This window comes from Lactuca sativa, chromosome 5 (assembly GCF_002870075.4).
Source record: "Lactuca sativa cultivar Salinas chromosome 5, Lsat_Salinas_v11, whole genome shotgun sequence".
In the NCBI taxonomy this organism is placed as follows: domain Eukaryota; kingdom Viridiplantae; phylum Streptophyta; class Magnoliopsida; order Asterales; family Asteraceae; genus Lactuca; species Lactuca sativa.
The window spans coordinates 348,381,111-348,402,372 of record NC_056627.2 but is presented as its reverse complement, the minus strand read 5'-3'; the positions used below and the strand labels follow the sequence as shown (position 1 = coordinate 348,402,372).

At 36.7% G+C, this 21,262-nt stretch overlaps 1 non-coding gene across 1 annotated transcript; it reads left to right on the top strand.

The window, feature by feature from the left end:
- The first annotated feature begins 270 nt into the window (after positions 1 to 270).
- On the top strand, positions 271 to 377 carry LOC111898370 (small nucleolar RNA R71). The gene has a single exon (XR_002852562.1). It is a non-coding gene; the product is annotated as a small nucleolar RNA R71 (small nucleolar RNA).
- The last annotated feature ends 20,885 nt before the right edge of the window (positions 378 to 21,262 follow it).

The window sequence follows — 21,262 nt, the reverse complement described above, 5'->3', positions numbered from 1 at the left end:
AAGATTGTTTGATCCATTTTTGTCATCCTTCTATCTAAACTATCGAGCTTAGCCATCATCGTCGCGATGCCATCATTGGCCGAGTTCACTACCCCCCGACTTACTTCATTTCTTGGGTTGTGGTATTATCTAGAATGTTTAGAGAATTCTTCAATTAATTCCTTGATTATCGGGGGTGCCTTCTTTGTGAGCGGGCCTTGTGAGTCGAGCAATTGCCTTGTGGTAACATTGACTCCATCATAGAAGATGGATACTTCTTGTTGGCTATTAAGGTCATGGTGTGGGCAATTTCTGAGAAGACCTTTGTACCTCTCCCACGCCTCATAAAGGGATTCTCCGGGTCGTTGCTCAAATTTGGCAATGGCTTTCTTCAACTTGGTTATTTTAGAAGGCGGGCAAAATGGTCTATGAACTCTTCTTTCATATTAGCCCATGTGGTGACCGATCCGGGGGGAAGTGACTTGAGCCAATCCTTTGCAGCACCCTTGAATGTGACTGGAAGCATACGAAGTAGCTGGGTATCGTGTGGCACATTTGGTACATTAAAGTAGTCAGCCACATCATTTACTTCATCCAAGTGCTTGTAAGCATCTTCGTGGTCTTTTCCATAGAAGGGAATCTCCTTGAGTTGAGCGAGGATATGACCCTTAAGCTCAAAAGTAGCAGTTGCGAGAATTGCGGGCTGCACAAGTCCCGGGCCAGTGTCATCGCGCATCCTCTTCATCCATTCCCCCATGGGGACTTCATCGATATTAGCCATAGTGATAGCTAAATCGTCTTCAAAATCGGATTCGTGCTCGTATGTAGGTTCTTCTTCCTCGGTCTCGAACTCGGTGTCTTCTTTAATCGGGTCTTCGATTGCTAAAGAGGCGCTGGATGCTCCTGATTTGCTGCTCTTCTTCTTGCTGAAAACGGACTTGAGGTTCTTTAGTGGCGAATTCTTTGAAGAATCAGATTCTCCAACGGCTTTTCCTTTGTTCCTCCTTAGTGCGGATTTCGGGTCTTCGAGAGGAGGGACCAGAGATGTATCAGATCCTCAGGTCATGAAACAACTGCAAACAAACAAGAAAAAAGAATGCGTAAAAAGAACAAAAATAAAATAAAAATAAAAACTGTGAACAGTGATGGACTCGCCGAGTTGTCACGAGTTCACTCGGCGAGTGCAAGGCAAAAACAAAAAATTTTCTAATTACTGTTTAAAACGGATACCTATACTAACTACAAAATAAACTAAGAATTAACTTTGTGTAAGATAAATCTCACACAAAGGATCGATAAAAAATAGAAATTAGTGCTAATTTAGAACCGTTCCCCGGCAACGGCGCCAAAAACTTGATGTGTGTAAACTTAACTAGTTTTAAACCTACTTTTAATTATAAAATGAACACACAAAGGCAGTGGACCTATCAATTGTGGTACAACTAAATAAGTAGGGTATCGAACACAGGGAACGGTAAATTAAAACTAAAGACTAATTTTATCTAAATTAAATAATAAGTAGGGGTTTTCTCTAGTTTTACAAGACTAGAAACTTACTAACTATCACTTAAACTAAAAAACCTAGAAAAGCAAAGATTTAACTAAATTCAATAACGAGAAGGACTTATGTTTAGTTCAACTCAATTGATCCTATGGTTGATATTATGATAATAGCGCAATGGATTAATTCTTCTATTGGCTACCGATTCATGTGATTAGTTTTGCGTTCGCTGCACTAATCCTTAGAGAACAAACTAACTCAAACAGTGATCAGTTGTCTAATTTAATTTAATTCACTAGATTATTTATTCGGGTTAATTTAGACTTGTAATAGCTAACTAATTTGGTCCTTTAGTTAACCTCTTGCTGATGGTCATCAAACAAGCTCACACGTGAATTTACCTAATTTTCTATTAATTCTAGTTTCACGTTCGTTATTCCTAGACATATGATAAAGTGGTCACATAAACATATGAGGTTGGCAATTAAAAGATGTTCATACTATTTAATTATCTTCCTATCAACAGAAAAATAGTTATCATTCACACACAAGGTTCTTTAACAAGCTAAAATCAACAAAATCATCAATATTGAATTAATCCTACCAATAATCAAACCATAGTCTCAATTTTGTATCCCCAAACAGAAGTTTAAGAGTTTTAGCTCATGATTGAGGTAATTAACAACAATAAAACAAATTTTAATTGTCTAACCATGATTGAAACCAATAGATTAAGAAGAATGATGAGAATTTGCCTCAAATCTCCTTCGGAATTGAATTCTAGGTTGTATCTTCGTTCTTCAGATCTCTCCTGGCTCTGATTCGCAGCTTGCTTCTCCCCAAGGGTTCCAGAATACCTTATGTTGATCTGGACAGTTGTTTTTATAGATTCGAACCGACTCGCCGAGTCCAAGACCGACTCGTCGAGTCCACCCCTTAATTCTCGTACACGGTAAGTCACGGAGTCTTTATCCTTTCGAATCTTCGACGCTACTCGCCGAGTAGTCGACCCTACTCGCCGAGTCCCTTGTATTTTTAGTGTTTTTCTTCTTTGTTCAACTCCCGAGCTCCCAATCGCTTCTCCTGCTTCCTTTTGCTTCTGAGCTTCGCTTTTGGACTGAAAACACAATTCAAACACTTTTAAGTATCTTTTGTCCATGATATGCAATAAAATAGCTAATAAATGATAAAAATCTATACTTATTATGAGGCTAAATATGCAAATATCAACTCTCTGGTAAATGTATCTCAGTGGGACCCTCCGGTCCCAGAACTCAGGTGGACCCTCCGGTCCTAACTCAACAAGCTCATAATAACAATACTCAACATAAATCACAGAGATATAATGCAGAATTTCACAATACACAAATAAGCTCATAAGACATATCAGTCACACAAGGATACCACTCATGGTAAGTATAGTGAGAAGACTCACCTCGGATGACGAACAACTCCTATAGACGATGTTGCTACGCACCGGCCACTAACTATGTGCCAAACCCACAATTATCCCAATTAGGAACTAAGTCCAAAACTCTCACTCATTAGGTCTAAAGGTAGTCCACTAACCAGCCCAACAATGACCTAAAACCCATTGGGACCACCAAGGCCCAATAATAGATGGGCTCTCCCAAGGCCCAATTCTCAATCTAAATGGTAAGCCCAACTAAAGGGCCCAAAGTATAATATAATATTTCTCTGCTCAAAGTTTCTAATACACAAGCCCAAACATCCAGGCCCAATCCCTAAGGCCCATTAAAAGATCTAACCCAAAAGCCCACAGTAAGGCTATGTGGGGCGTACCTCCCTTGGTACGCTCAACGTACACTAGCATGCACAATCTGATCGGGGACCTCAACCCAGTACGCGGGGCGTACAAGAATTACGCTGGGCGTACGCCCAGTTATGCTTAATCCATTCTCTTGGGCTTAACCCGTTAAGACCTTAGCTCATTTCTCAGATCTGGGCTCCCTGATGGCTCTTACTCCATAAAGTCAGGGACTTTAAGCCTTTGCATGGCTGATAAAGTCACAAACACCCAAAACTCTCATTCTCTTGATTAAAAGTACTCATATTTCATGTATGAGGTGGTTCCCACGTCCAATACCTCATTTTTATGGACCCTCTTCACTAGAAACCCTTATAAGGACAGATATTAGGCTCTAGAGTTCAACAACTCATAAAGCTTCAAGCTTTGGGACCAAAAACCCTAAAATGGACCATATTATGCACAAATCAAAAAGGATGAGAAAGCTCTAAGCTTTATACCTTCAGATGATGCTCCATCAACATGAAAGCTCAGATCTAAAGCCTTGACTCCAACTTTATTCTCTTCCATGCTCCATCTTCTCTCCAAAGATCCCATAAAACACTTATAAACTCACAATGGTCACACACAAGCTCAAGAACGAGAATTAGGGTTTAGGGGGGTTTATTGAATGAGGATGGTGGCCAGGAATGAGGCCGTCTCATTCTTTATATAGGGACACTCCTCTTAATAAGGGTTTCCTTTTGTGCCTAGTACGCCCAGCATACTAGGTGGCTCAGCTTAAATGTCACGTGCATGAGTACGCTAAGCGTACACACACGTACGCCTAACGTACTTTGCTGCCAACAATTTCAACTAAGGGACTTATCTTGCCAAATCATCAACCGTCATTGCTTCCTCGACATGACCTCAAATCCTACGAACCTCATACCCTTGGATAGGTGACGAGATGCCCTAAGCTCCTAGCAACTTGTCACAACCCCGAGACTCCCTCTTGCTCGGTTACAGCCCAGGAACCCTAATCACGGACGATCAGAAACAGGATGTTACATTTGGAGACGTGTTGCAAAACGTTTTCAAAAGGAAATAGGTCGTGACAAGTATTGTACAGAACACCAAAATGACGACCACGTATTGGGAGGTGGACAAGGCAGTTTTAATGTTCAATGGGTTGTACAACAACCTAAAAAGTCAATGCAAAAGCGGACGAAATCATGAAGACGTTTTAGAGGCGGCGCAAGAAATACATCGTCTAATAATTAATAGAATGTCATTCATATATGTTGAGTTTTGAAAATTTGTTACTGGTAGTGTGAAATGCCGAGAGATAGAGAAGAGAAACGTTGAAGTCAAGGCATTAAGAAAAACATTTTAGACACGTTGCACAATTTACTCGGATTTTCGTGTCGGTTTAGACTTAAATGATGATGAAGAGTTTGAACTAGAAAAAAATAGTCCGTCAATAGGTAAGAATAAAAGGAAACAAAAAACATCTTGTTCTAGTGCATTGGAATTCCACCGCGCGAGTAGAGAAAATGCAAAAAGAGGGCAGTAAACTTCGAACAGTACAATTTGAATATTAACGAACATATGCGATTCTAGAAAAAAATAAAAAAGCCAAAAAGATAAAAAGACACGACAAAAAACAAAACATCAAATATATGAATTTTTTTTATACAAACCATCGAGGTTAAAGAAATTGAAATTGTTTTAAAGGCGAAGACAAAAGAAACATCAACTACGCTTGTTTTGAGGTAATAAAATATTCCTTTTTTTATTAATTATATATTGTTATAGTTAAATTATACATTTATATATTTGTTAAATGAGAGAGTAAAAATGATCTGGCGCTCTGAGTTTAGTGAGTAAAAATGAGAGTAGTATACTGGTACCTCCCCAACCCCTAGTATTTCGAGAACGAGAGTAAAGTAGGAGGGAAATTAACGCCACAGTTTAAACGATAAATTATATGTTAAGAACAAACCGTGGCTTATTAATTTAATATTTTAATCATAAAATCATATTTAAATGGTTTAAGTTAATCGGGGATCCAAGTTCAGTGTACGTGCTGATTTATATAAATGGGTTGGTGTTTCAATAAGATACGCACTTAAGATCTTTTATACATTCGTGATTTTGGAATATCTGCCTCACATGTTCTTCCTATTTATTTTCTAAAAGTTTTTATAAAATATATTCAGATTATATTCAATTGCTATATCAAAATATTAATTTCATACGAAACTATGATTTTAATTTTCCTTCATATTTAAAGAATTTTTCAGTTTTAATATAAGTCGTATAAGGAGTCCTAGCTAATAGGAATCTTTTCAATTTTCCTTCAAATTTTTTGGCTAACAACATAATATCTCTAGTAGTGAGTTATGGAAATAAGGAGTCCTAATAGGAATCTGTCTTCTTATGATAAGAAGAGTGGACAAGTTTCTTTTAACATTTATTGCATTTTTGTATACATGAATAGTTGAAACCAACTGATCAAACACGTATAACTAGACCACAGCTAAGATAATTAGACATTAAAATATTTACTCGTTGTTCACATGAGTTATTTTATTTGATTTTTAATTGAAATTCGTGATTGTAATAGATCATAATCACCTTGGATGTAGTTGACCCACATAGACGCTAAGACGCAGGCCCACAACCAACATGTTGTGGCTTAATTAACACCCTAGCACAATTTATTTTAGATACATCTTAAACAACTATGCAAATGTTCTGCATACACACGTACATACACACAACCATTTCTTATAAACACATTGCACATATATAATCTACGATACCAACGATTTCTTAAGTTTAAGCGATCTTTGAAATGCAATAAATAAATGCTTCACGGATTACATAGATTTTGTAAGTGGTGTTTTAATCATAGAGATCCTATGCAACGACGTGGAATCCTTCTAGGAAACGTCTACAATTTTAAAATAAATTTACGTACTTTTGCATATATTTGAAAAATATTACATTGAAATGCACGAGGGTTTACCCCCCTTTACTATGTTTCTATGTTTCTTTGATGTATCATGTATTTCGTATTATAATAACACCAAAAAAATGACTATTAGAATCTTGGTTCGTGTTTGCTTTCTAAACAATTTTTTAAAAAGATTCAAATTACTCGAGCAATGTCAATTTTGGCGCTTAATCAAATTAACCCGACAATCATAATTTGTCTAGAGGTTTCAAGTTTAGAACATAATGTAATTGTCTAGTGAACAACAAATTGTTGAGAAATAGAAATAATTTCCGGCCGTTAATCTTTAAATAGTGTAGTTATGGGCAAATCATTTGGTTTATGGGTAATTATGGGTAATTAATTCCAATGGTATTTGTATTTAGCCACCCTCTTCAAAATCATAAAGTTAGTGGGTTTGGTGAGAGCTTAGGCACATCCGAGCTATACTCGGCAAACACCGCGCCACGAACTTGATATGTCGAGTTCGGTGGCCTAATTCGACAAGTGTGTTACGATAAGAGAGAAGGACAATAAAATTCAAATTTTAAAATTTATACCATATTTTTTCAAAAATATTAACGTTTTTTCTTTAAAAAAAATAATTTTTAACCATTTTTCAACCCTTATAATTACCAAAACTATCATACTTTATAATACACAACACACATCAATTTTTCACTCAAACACTCTATGTTGTGAAAAAATGGTTTCTTCTAATTTCATATCCCACCCAAAAACTCCAAGAAGAAACGAGAAAAATACCTTAAACACAACCACTTCAAACCCTTCATCACCTACATTCTTCCAAAATCAAATTGATCGTCCTGTTTATTCACCTCCCAATTATCATTATCCCGGTGCGTACATTTCATATCATGTTCATACCTAATCTCAATCTCAATCCTAACCCTAATTCCAATTCCAATCTCAAGTGCAATCCTTACCGGAAAATGACTTCAACCCATTTGACAACCTTCCCGACTCTCAATTCTAATTTCAATCCTAAACCCAAAGCCAATTCCAAACTCACTCTCAACTCGAAATCGTACCCAAAACGGATTCTGAGCATGAAGAGATTCAACCTCAACCGAAACCCCAATAAAAAAAAGTTACCTTCTAAGAACTAGACACCACATGAAGAAGTGGTGTTTGCTCGAATGTAGGTAGATGTTTTGGAAGGCCCAAAAGTCAGGAACAACCAGGATGCGCCAACTTTTTACCAAAAAGTTACAAGACGTATTCTCTAAAAAATGAAGCTTGGAGACTACAGAAAAAAAAGAAGAAGATCAAGGTTACTCGAAGTGGGGGAACACCAAAAAATTGTCATGGATTTTAGTATTGTATATGTGAGTGTAAAGCGGTCATGGTAAACTGGTACAAGTGATGAAAAAGTATTGTAGAAAGCTCTAGCATTTTACTGGACTGATAAGGGAGCACATTTAAATTTATTCATTTTTTGAATATCATGAAGAAGTCGAAAAAGTGACAAGATATCTAAACTTCGGAATCATTCAATGGTGGTTTTTAAAGAACCAGAACATTTGAAACCACTTATAAACATTTTTTTGCTCGAATGGTCCATTTGGAAAAAATCTTGCATTATAGTGGTCCTTCTGATAGATGTTCGTTATATTGATCCATTAAGTAAATTGAATTTTGGATAAAAACAATTTCATTCATTTTATGAAACTTCGTCTAAGGTCCATTTCTGAAATTTTCCCAAGGATCATTTATGAAATTTTAAAGAAGTTTATTAAATCTGTATTAATTATCTTAAATCAAATGAAAAGGTAAAAAAAAACTAAAACATATAGAATGTAATTTAAATAAATAAAAAATTAAAACTTATAAATTTTAATAATCATGCAAATATATTTTATTTTATATATAAATAATTTTAATTTTCTAAACTTTACCTAAAATATTAAAACTACTATACATCACTAAATATTTTCATTTTTAATTTTTTATCTAAAAAAATTCAAAGTATAAAAACATAATTTTATTACTTTTCAAATTTTATGTGATGTAACTTTTTATGATTTACCTTTATTTTTTTATACAAATATATTTATTTTTATGAAAAAATATGATTTGTTATTATAAAAAGAATGTGTTATTATAAAAATAATAGGATACTGCTATTTTATTTTAAAATATAAGTATGCGATTTTGAGTTAAAGATAAAAAACTAAAAATATGTTTTAGTTTTGATTTTATAATATAAGTTCAGTAAATTTTATATTAGTTCGATATAAAACTTTATAATATAAGTTCGGTAAATTTTATATTAGTTCAATATAAAATTTTGAAATTTAATTTTAGAAAACTACTTAGTTTTATCAAATTTTAAATATATTCCTTATAACTTTTCAAAACAAAATTAAAAATCATATGTTATCAAATAATTAAAGACGCTGCTACACATGCTAAAATAATTAACCATATAAATAATACAACATTAGTTCCAATAAATTTGTTTTCTATAAAAGAAAATAAAAATTAAAAATATTTTATATGTTTAACACGGGTGTGTTTTAGAAACAATAACGTATCATATTTTTATTTTATTTTATAAAAATAAATATATTTATATAACTTACTATGTAAATATAATTATTTTTATAAAACAAATGATACATTATTATTTCTAAAACACATAAACATTTTATACATATAAAATATAAATATATTTGTATAAGTAGTAATTCTAAGCATGGATTAAAGTATTCAGTAACACATAAACATTTTAAACATATAAAATATAAATATATTTGTATAAATAATAATTCTAAGCATGGATTAAAGTATTCGGTAACTATAAGTCGTAGCTTTCTATATGCATAGAAGTATACTCTAAAAATAATTCTAATCTATTGGATGATGTAATATTACATTAAACATAACGGTTAAAAGCTCTTAGAATGCTAAGATTCAATTTTAATAACTACCTTAAACATTCCTACTCGTATATATAGTAACGAAACTAGGTGTGAGACTCGTATATTATACAGATTGATTAAAAAAGTAAAATAAAAAGGTGTAAACATTAAACATTTTGTAAAGTATAATTTTGAAACCAATACAAACAAAATGATGAATAAATAAGTAATTAAGTCTATACTAATAAAAAACTATTGACATATTTTAAATAATTGTTTAGGATCATAAATTTACAAAAGACTTCTTTAAATACAATACTAGATGTCATATTTCTAAGTTTATTGTCGTTATCCAAAATTAATATTTTTAATTCATCTTTGCTTTAAACTCTGGACAATGTAACATACAACTGTCGATAAGTAAACACTAGTTGTCTAAAAAACAACCTCATCTTTCATAGTGATTGTCATTGACTCTTTGTTTATTGTCATCGCAAAACATACAACCAATGGAAATTGTCTTCTTTGAAATGTGAAAAGACATTCTTGGAATAAACGTACGGTTTTCGATATTACTTTCGGATATTATCTCTGCTTCTATGACACGATTACCTAACGCTATAACTCGTAGCATCATTTCATTACACAAAACACATTTCTAATCAATATTCATTAGTAACATAACGCGAACACATACTTTTAAGACCATTTAGAACATCAGGCGAGTATAAACTTTTATCAAAGGTACCGTGAACATAATTTGAATGACAAAGACTATCTAAACTTAAGTATTCTTTTTCAGCTCCTGAAAATAGTGATAACAAACAATCGTTTATTTCTTGAACTACTTCATTTTTTAGTGCAGTGATTGTTCTTTTCTGAAAAACATTGGATTCTTGGCATTACGAAGAACACAAAATACACAAATTTAATTAATAGACCAACAGGATCAAATAATTTTATAATGAGAAGATTAAAACATTTAAACCACCAACCTTTCATTCTGTGACATCCCCCATTATTCAGATCCAATTAAAACATTTTTCTTTACGCTTTATAAAATTTAAATGCAGAAATTCCCAGATAAACAAAACATTTTGAGATAACAAAAAGTTATTTCATTTTATTAAAAACCTCCAGGATGTCATCGTTTATATTAAACATACATTACAACGTAAAATATAAATGGTCCTTAAACTACTATACACATCTCTTTATTCCACACAACATCATAAGTTCATAACTAGACTATAACAACCTTGGTTCCACTACCTGTGATGCATAAAGATGAATGTGTTAGGTTTGGGAAAACTTTATGAGATGCGTAGGGTTTTCAAACCCATAATATTTTAATTATAATAATTAATATCATTCATCATTCCTGCAAACAACGTTATCAAATGTAACGATTATCAGCAGGAATCATCCAACCCGATGAATCGTTTGAGCAACAGTTTAACTACACAGTTAGGGTGTCCTTGGCCAAGGTAAGTCATATAAGGCAACCAATGTTCAGAGATTTGATAAATATGATATCTCATTTTATCTATGTCCATGGTTTATAAGTCCATGATAATAACGTAATTCACTAGACTTCCGAGAATAGTCAAGTGTTGTCTTTTTTTTTGAAAGAGAATAGTCAAGTGTTGTCATCTACTCTGGTAGATGACCTAGACATACTTGCCAGTTGTCTGATCTGGACCTACCATTTCTGGTCATCCAAGAAAGAGGAGAAACACTCCACTCTGATCTCACACACCCTACTCCAGTCATGAGATTTAATCGATATCTAACTTAATTTTAACTTAGCATCATTTAAAGTCTTACTCTTATCCTAAGGCAAGACTTATAACTAAAGGCAAATCAATTTCCAGCCTAGGCATTACTCCCGTAAATAGATCCAGTAGTATAACGACTTGGAATCATTGATAAATCTTACTTATAAGTTCCTAGTAATGACTCATAACTATAATTATTGATTACACAAAGGCAGAGTAAGTGTAGCTCACTTACAGAGCACAATAGACGATAATCGGGATCTACGTTGGCTGAATACTTACTCGGAATCTGCTACTCGAAGGATACTACTCAGATGAGTACTCAGGGGCGTCTCAGGGTATCGATGCAGGGCAAAAACGAAGAAAAATAGGCTAAATTTCGAGAATTTCAGAGAGAAATCGATTGAGAGGTGTGAGGATGAATGAAGGAATAGGTTGTTATTTATATGTTGAATTCTTGGGATGCACGTTGTGCATCATGGGGGGACATCGCGCACAAGGTGGTGTGGCTCTTTAGGTATGCTGACATGTGGCACAAATTGGGTGGGGCGGCGTAGCAGCTTCTAGAACCTTCTGCGTGTCGCGGATATGCGTGCCGATTTTCAGATTTTCAAAATTGTGTATCTTTTTCATACGAACTCCGTTTTTGACGTTCTTTATATCTATGCGTAGCTCTCGGCGAGATCTACAATTTTCGTTTAAACTCAGTCAGTTAATTTTGATTTATATTTTCATATAGGCTAAATGTTAAAGCCTGTATAAAAAGTATAACGCTCTCATCCGATTTCCGTTTTTGACAAACTTTTGATCGTTGGACTTCTAACAACAAGATCTTCAACTCTCATTTAGATTATTTTGGCTAAAATTCGACCGATCTAAAATTTGATTTTGAGCAGAATACTATTATGCCAAATTTTAGAAAAATCATAACTTCCTCTCGCGAAATTAGATTTACGCGTTCTGTATATGCATGCTCTCTGTTTGACGACTACTTTGACTTTTGTTTAGATTGCTAAGGCTAAAAAGTAATTTATCAAAAATCTACTTTATACGTGACAATAAGTCGTATCGGTTAAATCGTGAAACTTCAAGGAAACATGATTTCTTCGTATGAAGTCGGATTTGAACGCTCTTTATAGTTCTGTATATTACAGGAGTTGATTAAAAAAAATTAAATATGAATGTCTAAACATTAAGCATTTTTAAAGTAAAATTTTAAAATAAATTTGATTGAAACGATGACTAAATAAGTATTTCAATCTTCACACGGGTTGATTAAAAAGTGTTAAATAAAAATAGTGAATATTAAGGATTTATAAAACAATATGCTTCCAAAATTTGTGTGTTGAGTGTCTTACCTTCTAAATAAAATAACATTCTCTGAAATATGATAAAAAAAATTAGTAAAAAATACAAAATGTTCAATAGTTTTGTTTCGAAGTATGTCATATTCTGAAAAATATACAACTATAACATATTGTTATTGGTTAATTTCGCAATCATAAATCAATTTCCGCTACAAACTGAGATCGTTTGACATTTTTAAATATATATAATTATAACTATTGCAATTAAACTTGATGTAATTTATTTTATTTAACTTTTTGTATATAATATTGGTGCATATTTGAATATATCATTAAAAACATGTTCGACAAAATATTTACCTTGTGATAATAATATTATTTATTATTTACATTTAATTATTTATAAATATGAAATTAAGATGATATTTACGGCAACATAATGTCTAATAAAAGGTTGGTTTTTATGAGGTGACGGTTATCTACTATAATAAATGAAGATAATTTTGTGACATGTCAATCTCCAATTATTTTTTATACTTGTCATTTTGTGATATTTTTTAAATACATAATATCCACATTTCAATTTATGAGTTTTTTCAAATTTTAAAATTAAAAAACCACATAATATTTATACTTATACATGTAAACTATCAAATGTAATAAATATTATACTAAATTGCAATTAATATGTTTCTTCATTCTTTATTTCAGAATTTTAATTTTAAAAAATACTTATTATTTATATTTTAATATTTTATTTTTTTTAATCAACCCGTGTAATACATGAGTTTTACACCTTGTAATATAAATATGAAAATTCCTTAAGATTAAGATTTAAAATAAGGAAGAAAGAAATATATTCATTGCAATTTACTGTGATTGTAATTTACTGTCATATTAATTTCACTAGGTGTAAGACCCATGTATTACATGAGTTTATTAAAAAATATAAATTTGTAAACCTTAGGCAATTTAAAAAGTAATATATATATATAAAGCTTTAATGAATAAGTATATAAATAAATATAAAGTAATACAAATTTATGTAAAAATAAGTTTAAATTGAAAAAAGTTACTTTTATACAAATAATAAAACTAAAAAAGGAAAACAAATATGTTGAAACATAAATTTGATGGAATTTATTATAATTTATTGTAAAAATGAATTGAATTAATTAAATCAATGATTTTCACTAAAAATAAAATGGAACCAATAAGCAAATTACATGCGGAAAACAAATAAATCAAAATTTATGAAAAAATTACATTTGACAAATTAAACGGGAATATGACATGTGACAATAAGATCCTTATTTATTAAGAAAGATTTAATACATTATATATACAAATATAAATATTATATAGTTTTTTAATTTTAAAAATTAAAAATAAAATAAATACTAACATATATATTATTTATTTTAAAATACCACAAAATAACAAAAATGACAAACATAACAAATTGACGTCTTGATTTATAGAACCCAATAAAATCGGAGTCAATATCATTTGATTGAAGTCAATAGTTTGACTAGTGCCACTCTGTTCCCAGCTGGACATTTATTTGCAAATCTTTTTAGATATAATTGAATAATTTTATAGTATGTATATAAAAAATCAGAAGCTGGTAAAATAAGGATTTGAAGTATTATTCTAATAGATTGCTTCATGTTTCCCGACATCAAACTTTTGCAATTTTGTTACATTAAAATATTAAAAAATAGAACTCTCGAATGATAATATATTGCCTTTTATGTAAAATGATCATACAATTTTGCGAATACTACCTGGCGAATTAGCGAAGAGTATTTTGCTTGCAAAATTGATTATGTATCTATTCATGAAATGCATTAAGATCGTTACTTTAACTTATGTGGGATCGTTTTTAAACAGTAGATTTTTTATATCATAACTTTAGAACCTACACCTTTTAATAATAAGCATCTTAGTGACCGTTTGTTTACCTCTTAATTGAAAAATTAAGAGGTAACCTCTTAAAAATTCAGATTTGGCATGTTTGGTAACTTCTTATTTTCTACCTCTGAATTTATTAAATAGCTCTAAAATTTTCAGACTTGAAGGCGCGTCTGAAAAAAATAAGGACACAAATGCCCTAGCCCTAATTGTATCGCCTTTTCTATTCTTCTCAACACCTCGCCTCTTCAGAGTTCCCTCTCATTGACGCACAGCAGCTAGCGACATCGCCTCCAGCTGTTTTCCGTCCCCGCCATAACAGTCGTCGACGTCTTCTTCTCCGGCGACAGCTCCGACGCAGCACCACAACACTCCGACTCCACCTTGACAACAACGATTTCTGCAATTCCACCTCTTGACATCAACGATTTCTACAGGTAAACCCCTCCATTACTTTCTTCTAAAATCCATGTTGAACTCATTACAAGTTCTCATCAGTTTTCTTCTCAAACAACTTATGAAATCAGTTTTTATACAAAGCTTATTGTGAAATCGGGAATCAATTTTTGCTGAAATTATATATAATTTTTTTTTCCTGAATCAAACTTGGTGAAATCTGAAATCAAACTCTTGATATGGTGAAATCTGGAATATGGTGTTATAATGTTAAGAATGATGATGTTAAATGTGCAGAATTTTTCCATGAAATCTGGTTCTAGCTATGAAATCTTATGTTAAATGAAATATATTGTCAAATGTTGCTGAATTGTGCACTTTTTGTTGAAATTGTTGCTGAATTGCATTTTTTTTGTTGAAATTGTTGCTGAATTATGCATTTTTTGTTGAATTTGTTGCTGAATTGCATTTTTTTTTGTTGAATTTGTTGCTGAATGTAACAGCGTAAAATTTTCAAAATAATTTTTCATTTTAAAACATTCATTCATTCATAAGTAATGTCAACACATTGTATCAAATGTTATTATCACAAAACTTTTCCCCAGAATCTCTACAAAAAAAACTCTAATGCGTGTGTGTACAGATCATGCTGGCGCCTTCCCGCACTCATCACTAGTACCTGAAACACATAACACAACAACTGTAAGCATAAATGCTTAGTGAGTTCCCCAAAATACCACATACAGCACATACGCCACTCAAGGCTATAATACGACCCTCTGGTCAATGTGTCTCAGCGGGACCCTCCAGTCCCATAGCTCGTTGGACCCTTAGGTCCGATCATAGCTCGTTGGACCCTCCGGTCCGGTCTGTATCATCATACAACATACAAATATCACATAGCACATAATCTCATACATAACACATAAGACCCTCTGGTCATCACATAGTACCACTCTAGGTAACGTATAGTGAGAAGACTCACCTCGATGTCTCGGAAATATCTGACTCGGAAGAAGTATGATCTAGCCTCCACCTAATCACACAAAGTAATACTCTCATAAATACAACTGTACTCAACCCTAAAAGTCAACAAGGTCAACGGTCAACTTGACCCGACTCGGCGAGTGCACAAGGGCGACTCGGCAAGTCTACACGTGTCCACTGACTCTCTTAGACCCTCTCTTGGCACGTCGAGCACTTCCCTGGACTCGACGAGTTCCACCTGGCATGAATCGCGGGGCCACCCCGACTCAACTCGCCGAGTCTCAAGAACAACTCGACGAGTACCGCCCTGAACCCCAGTCCTCTAATTCCCTTCTGACTTACTGAGTTATCCCCCAACTCGGCAAGTCTACTCACAGAGCTATTCGCGTGAACCCTAACCCTACTCGCCGAGTCTCAAGAACAACTCGGCGAGTTCAAGCCATGCACCAACTCTATTAACCTCCTGGGGTCAGATCTGTGCCCCTAATCCACAGATCTGGCCTTCCCAAGCACGAAAGTCATGTAAAGCTCGAAACTTGATGCTTATATATTAACATAATGGCATCAAAGGGTGATTTAGTCCCAAAAATGGCAACCTAAGTCCAATAACCCCAAAATGACTCATAAAGCTCCATGGGTTAATGTCTCTGGACCTCTTTGAGTCCAGATCCAAAGCACAAACTCGAGAGGGGACTAAATGCTCTACATATTCTTCTTCTAAAGGGTTTAAAACCCTAACTCTATGAATCAACACCCAAAACTGGAGAAGGTTCGAAGGAATACCTTAATATGAAGCCTTTGATCTCTGAAGACCCTAGATTTGCACTTCCTTCAGCCTTCTTTTGCCTTGGTCACCTTCTCCTTCAAATTTCACCAACAAAAGATCAACAATGGCCTCTCTTCTCCTCACAAGCGATCTAGGACTCTCTCTGGGGTGTGGTAGCCGCAATTGACGGCCATAAGGGCCTTTAAATAGGTATCAAACCCTAGAAATTAGGGTTTCATTAAACAGCGTGGACTCGCCGAGTCCAGCTGTGAACTCACGTACAAATCCGCGACCATACTCGGCGAGTCTAGACACCAACTTGCTGAGTTCCCCCACAAACCCCAAAAATAAAGGAACAAAATGTCATACCTGGGAATCCGGGTGTTACAATTCTCCCCCACTAGAATCAGACTTCGCCCTCGAAGTCTCACTCTGTAAACAACTTCGGATGCTGCTCCCGCATCTCACGCTTCGGTTCCCAAGTCAACTCTGACCCTTTCCGATGCTGCCATTGGACCTGCACCAACGGCACTTCCTTGTTTCTCAATACCTTGATCTTCCGATCCCTGATCACCACCGGTCTCTCGGCATAATTCAGGCTCGCATCCACCTGAATATCTTCTAATGGCACCACTTCCAACTCATCGGCTATACACTTTCGCAACTGCGACACATGGAAAGTGTCATGAATCTGACCCAACTCTGCTGGCAACTCCAAACCATAGCCTACTCTGCCTACTCTCGCGATCACCCTGAAAGGTCCAATATATCGGGGCCCCAACTCGCCCCTCTTCCTGAATCAGATCACTCATTTCCAAGGAGAGACCTTCAGGAGCACGAGGTCGCCGACCTGAAACTCGAGCTCGGACCGGCGTCTGTCCGCATAACTCTTATGACGACTCTGAGAGGTCAACAACCTCTGCATGACATGTTGGATCTGCTCTGTCATCTGAAGCACAATCTCGGTGCTGCGCATCACACGCTGCCCTACTTCTCCCCAGCAAATAGGGATTCGACACCTCCTCCCGTACAACAGCTCAAAGGGCAGCATGCCAATGCTCGAATGATGGCTGTTGTTATAAGAAAACTCCGCCAAGGGCAAATACGTGTCCCAACTCCCGCCGAAATCCAACACACATTCCCGGAGCATATCCTCGAGCGTCTGAATCGTCCGCTCACTCTGCCCGTCAGTCTGTGGGTGGTATGCAGTCCTGAAATGCAGTTTCATACCCAATTCCTCATGAAAATTCTTCCAGAATCTGGAAGTGAAATGTACATCTCGATATGAGACAATCGAGATCGGCACTCCATGCCGCGATACCACCTCTCTCACGTACATCTCTGCCAACTTCTCCACGGAAGAGCTCTCACTGATGGCCAGGAAGTGAGCACTCTTCGTCAATCTGTCCACAATCACCCAAATTGCATCGACAACCCTCGCGGTTCTTGGCAACTTGGTGATGAAATCCATGGTAATCTGTTCCCATTTCCATTCGGGAATCTCTAATGGTTGCAGCTTACCATGTGGACGCTGGTGCTCGGCCTTCATCCTGCGACAGGTCAAGCACCTCTCTACAAACCATGCGACATCCCTCTTCATACAGGGCCACCAATAATCCTTCTTCAGGTCCAAAAACATCTTAGTGGCCCCGGGATGGATCGAGAATTTCGATCGATGAGCCTCTTCCATCAAAATGGTATGCGTTCCGCCCACAGACGGTACCCAAATCCGGCCCTGAAATGTCATAAGCCCCCGGCTGTCGGTAATAAATTCCGATACTAGCCCGACAACTCGCTCCCTCTTCTGACTCTCTGGCTTCACAGCCTCAGCCTGGGCCCCACGAATGGTATCCAACACCGGGGTCATCGCTGACAATCTCAAACAAACATCTCGAATTGGAGCGCCCTCCGTCCTACGGCTCAATGCATCGGCTACCACATTAGCCTTGCCCGGGTGGTACAGGATCTCACAATCATAATCCTTGACCACGTCCAATCATCTCCTCTGGCGCATATTCAGGTTGGGTTGATCCATTAAGTACTTCAAGCTCTTGTGGTCCGTGTATATCGTACACCGAACCCCATACAGATAATGTCGCCAGATCGTGAGAGCGAACACTACTGCTCCCAACTCCGAATCATGAGTGGGATATCTCGACTCATGAGGCTTAAGCTGCCTCGATGCATAAGCAATCACATTCCCCCTCTGCATAAGAACCACTTCCAATCCGGATATCGATGCATCACAATAAACCACAAAATCTTCCATCCCTTCCGGAAGAGCTAACACTGGTGCTTCGCATAATTCCTGGCGAAGTCTCTCAAACGAGGTCTGCTGCTTCGGACCCCAAGAAAACGCAACACCCTTCCGGGTCAACTTGGTGAGTGGCACGGCGATCTTGGAGAAATCCTTAATAAATCTCCGATAATAGCCGGCCAAACCCAGAAAACTCCTGATCTCGGTGGGTGACCTCAGCACCTCCCATCTCATGACCGCCTCAATTTTGGTTGGATCGACAAATTTCCTATTCTGGTTAACGAGGTGTCCCAGAAACTGAACCCCTCGTAGCCAGAACTCACATTTGGAGAGCTTGGCATAAAGTCTCTCTGATCTCAGAACTCCGAGGATCTCTCTCAAATGCTCCTCCTGCTGCTCTCTGGATCTCGAATACACCAAAATGTCGTCGATGAACACGATCACTGAGCGATCCAACATCGGTCTGCATACCCGGTTCATGAGATCCATGAACACCGCTGGTGCGTTGGTGAGTCCGAAAGGCATCACCATGAACTCGTAATGCCCATAACGAGTCCAAAATGTTGTCTTCTGGACGTCCTCCTCCCGCACCCTCACCTGATGATACCAAGACCTCAAATCGATCTTGGAGAACCAAGATGCTCCCTGAAACTGATCAAACAAATCATCGATCCTTGGCAATGGGTAACGGTTCTTGACCGTTATTCAGCTCATGATAATCAATGCACATCCGGAGCGAGCCATCCTTCTTCTTGACAAAAAGGATAGGCGCCCCCATGGCGAACTGCTCGGTCTGATAAACCCCTTCCCCAGCAGATCCTGAAGCTGCGAGGATAACTCCTGCATCTCCGGAGGCGCAAGGCGATACGGCGCCTTAGCGATAGGTGCAGCTCCTAGAACCAACTCAATACCGAACTCTACCTGCCTCTCCGGAGGCACACCCGATAATTCCTATGGAAACACATCCAGAAACTCGCGCACTATCGGAACCTCATCCACTGACTTCGGTCTCTCTGAAACAACCCTCGCATCCATCACATATGCCACAAATCTGTTGGAATAGTGTCTATGCCCGTAACTATATTTGGTATGTACTTGACCCGGTTGTGCATGGTCCTTTTGGGTTGCCTTCTCCAAAGCAACTTGACAAGGCAATTTAAGGAGAAAGAGAGAGTATTATGATTTATTAATATATTATAAGAATAATATATTAAAGGAGAAATCATATTTATTTAATTAGTATTGGTCATAAATTAATTAGGAATTAATTTGGTGACCAAAAGAGATTAATTGAATAAAGGGGTATAAACTGTCAAATGTATGATAGTTGAGTTTTGGGTTGAGGAAACCTAATGGACTTAAGGGGGAACGAAATTATGATGGGTATCCATCATATTTTCGTCCAAGGCCTTATTCCAAAAGGTTCCTTGGGCTGCTTGGTGGCTAAGCTGTCCATTAGGGTTTAGACTGAAACCCTAGTAACCTGTAAGTATAAATATGACTCCTAGGGCATTGAATTCGGCTACCACTTGATTCTAAGAGAACCCTAGGCCGATTTCTATCTTCTCTCTCCCTCTCTCATATTGTCTTCTTGCTTGTGGGGTTTGTGAACCATTAGAGGAGTTGCATTTGTGAATCTAAGCTCAAGAGAAGAAGAAAAGAAGATCTAAGCCAACATTTGAAGAGGTAAACATCTAGATCTGATTCTACATGTTGTTTTGTTATTTGTATGCTAGATTAGGGTTTGTAAGTGTCACGACCCAAAAATCATGACTAAAAATTTCTTTTAAACATTACTAAAAATAGATTTATAACAACGTATCATAAGTCAAACATAACTTTTGAGTATTAAATTCAAAACATAATATCATTATCAGAGTCAAACATTCCCAGGCTAACTGACTATGGTGTGTGCTCTGCAATCTTCCTGAGCTCCTCTTTTGCAAACCGAGTACCTGAAACCAAAACTGGAAACCGTAAGCACGAAGCTTAGTGAGCTCCCCCAATCTACCACATACCACACAAAAACATATAAAGCACATATTGGGCCTTGCCCACTGCATCAGACCGAAGTCCGGAAACCGACTGGGACCTTGTCCCCTGCATCGGACCGAAGTCCGGGCTAACTGGGGCCTTGCCCCCTGCATCGGACCGAAGTCCGGACTAACTGACTGGGACCTTGTCCCCTGCATCGGACCGAAGTCCGGACTAACTGGGACCTTGTCCCCTGCATCGGACCGAAGTCCGGGCTAACTGACTGGGACCTTGTCCCCTGCATCGGACCGAAGTCCGGACTAACTGGGACCTTGTCCCCTGCATCGGACCGAAGTCCGGGCTAACTGACTGGGACCTTGTCCCCTGCATCGGACCGAAGTCCGGGCTAACTGGGGCCTTGCCCCCTGCATCGGACCGAAGTCCGGACTAACTGACTGGGACCTTGTCCCCTGCATCGGACCGAAGTCCGGACTAACTGGGACCTTGTCCCCTGCATCGGACCGAAGTCCGGGCTAACTGGGGCCTTGCCCCCTGCATCGGACCGAAGTCCGGGCTAACTGAACAGAACATAACATAAACATATCAATTAGCATGAACACACGTATACTGCATACTACTTCGGGCTGTAGCCCGGAACACATAACACATAAATCCTGTCTGAGCCACGAAGGCATCAAACATACTAACTACTATATCATATCAACATCCGAAAACTACTGTTAGCTAAACGGGCCGGCATTGTGGCCTTA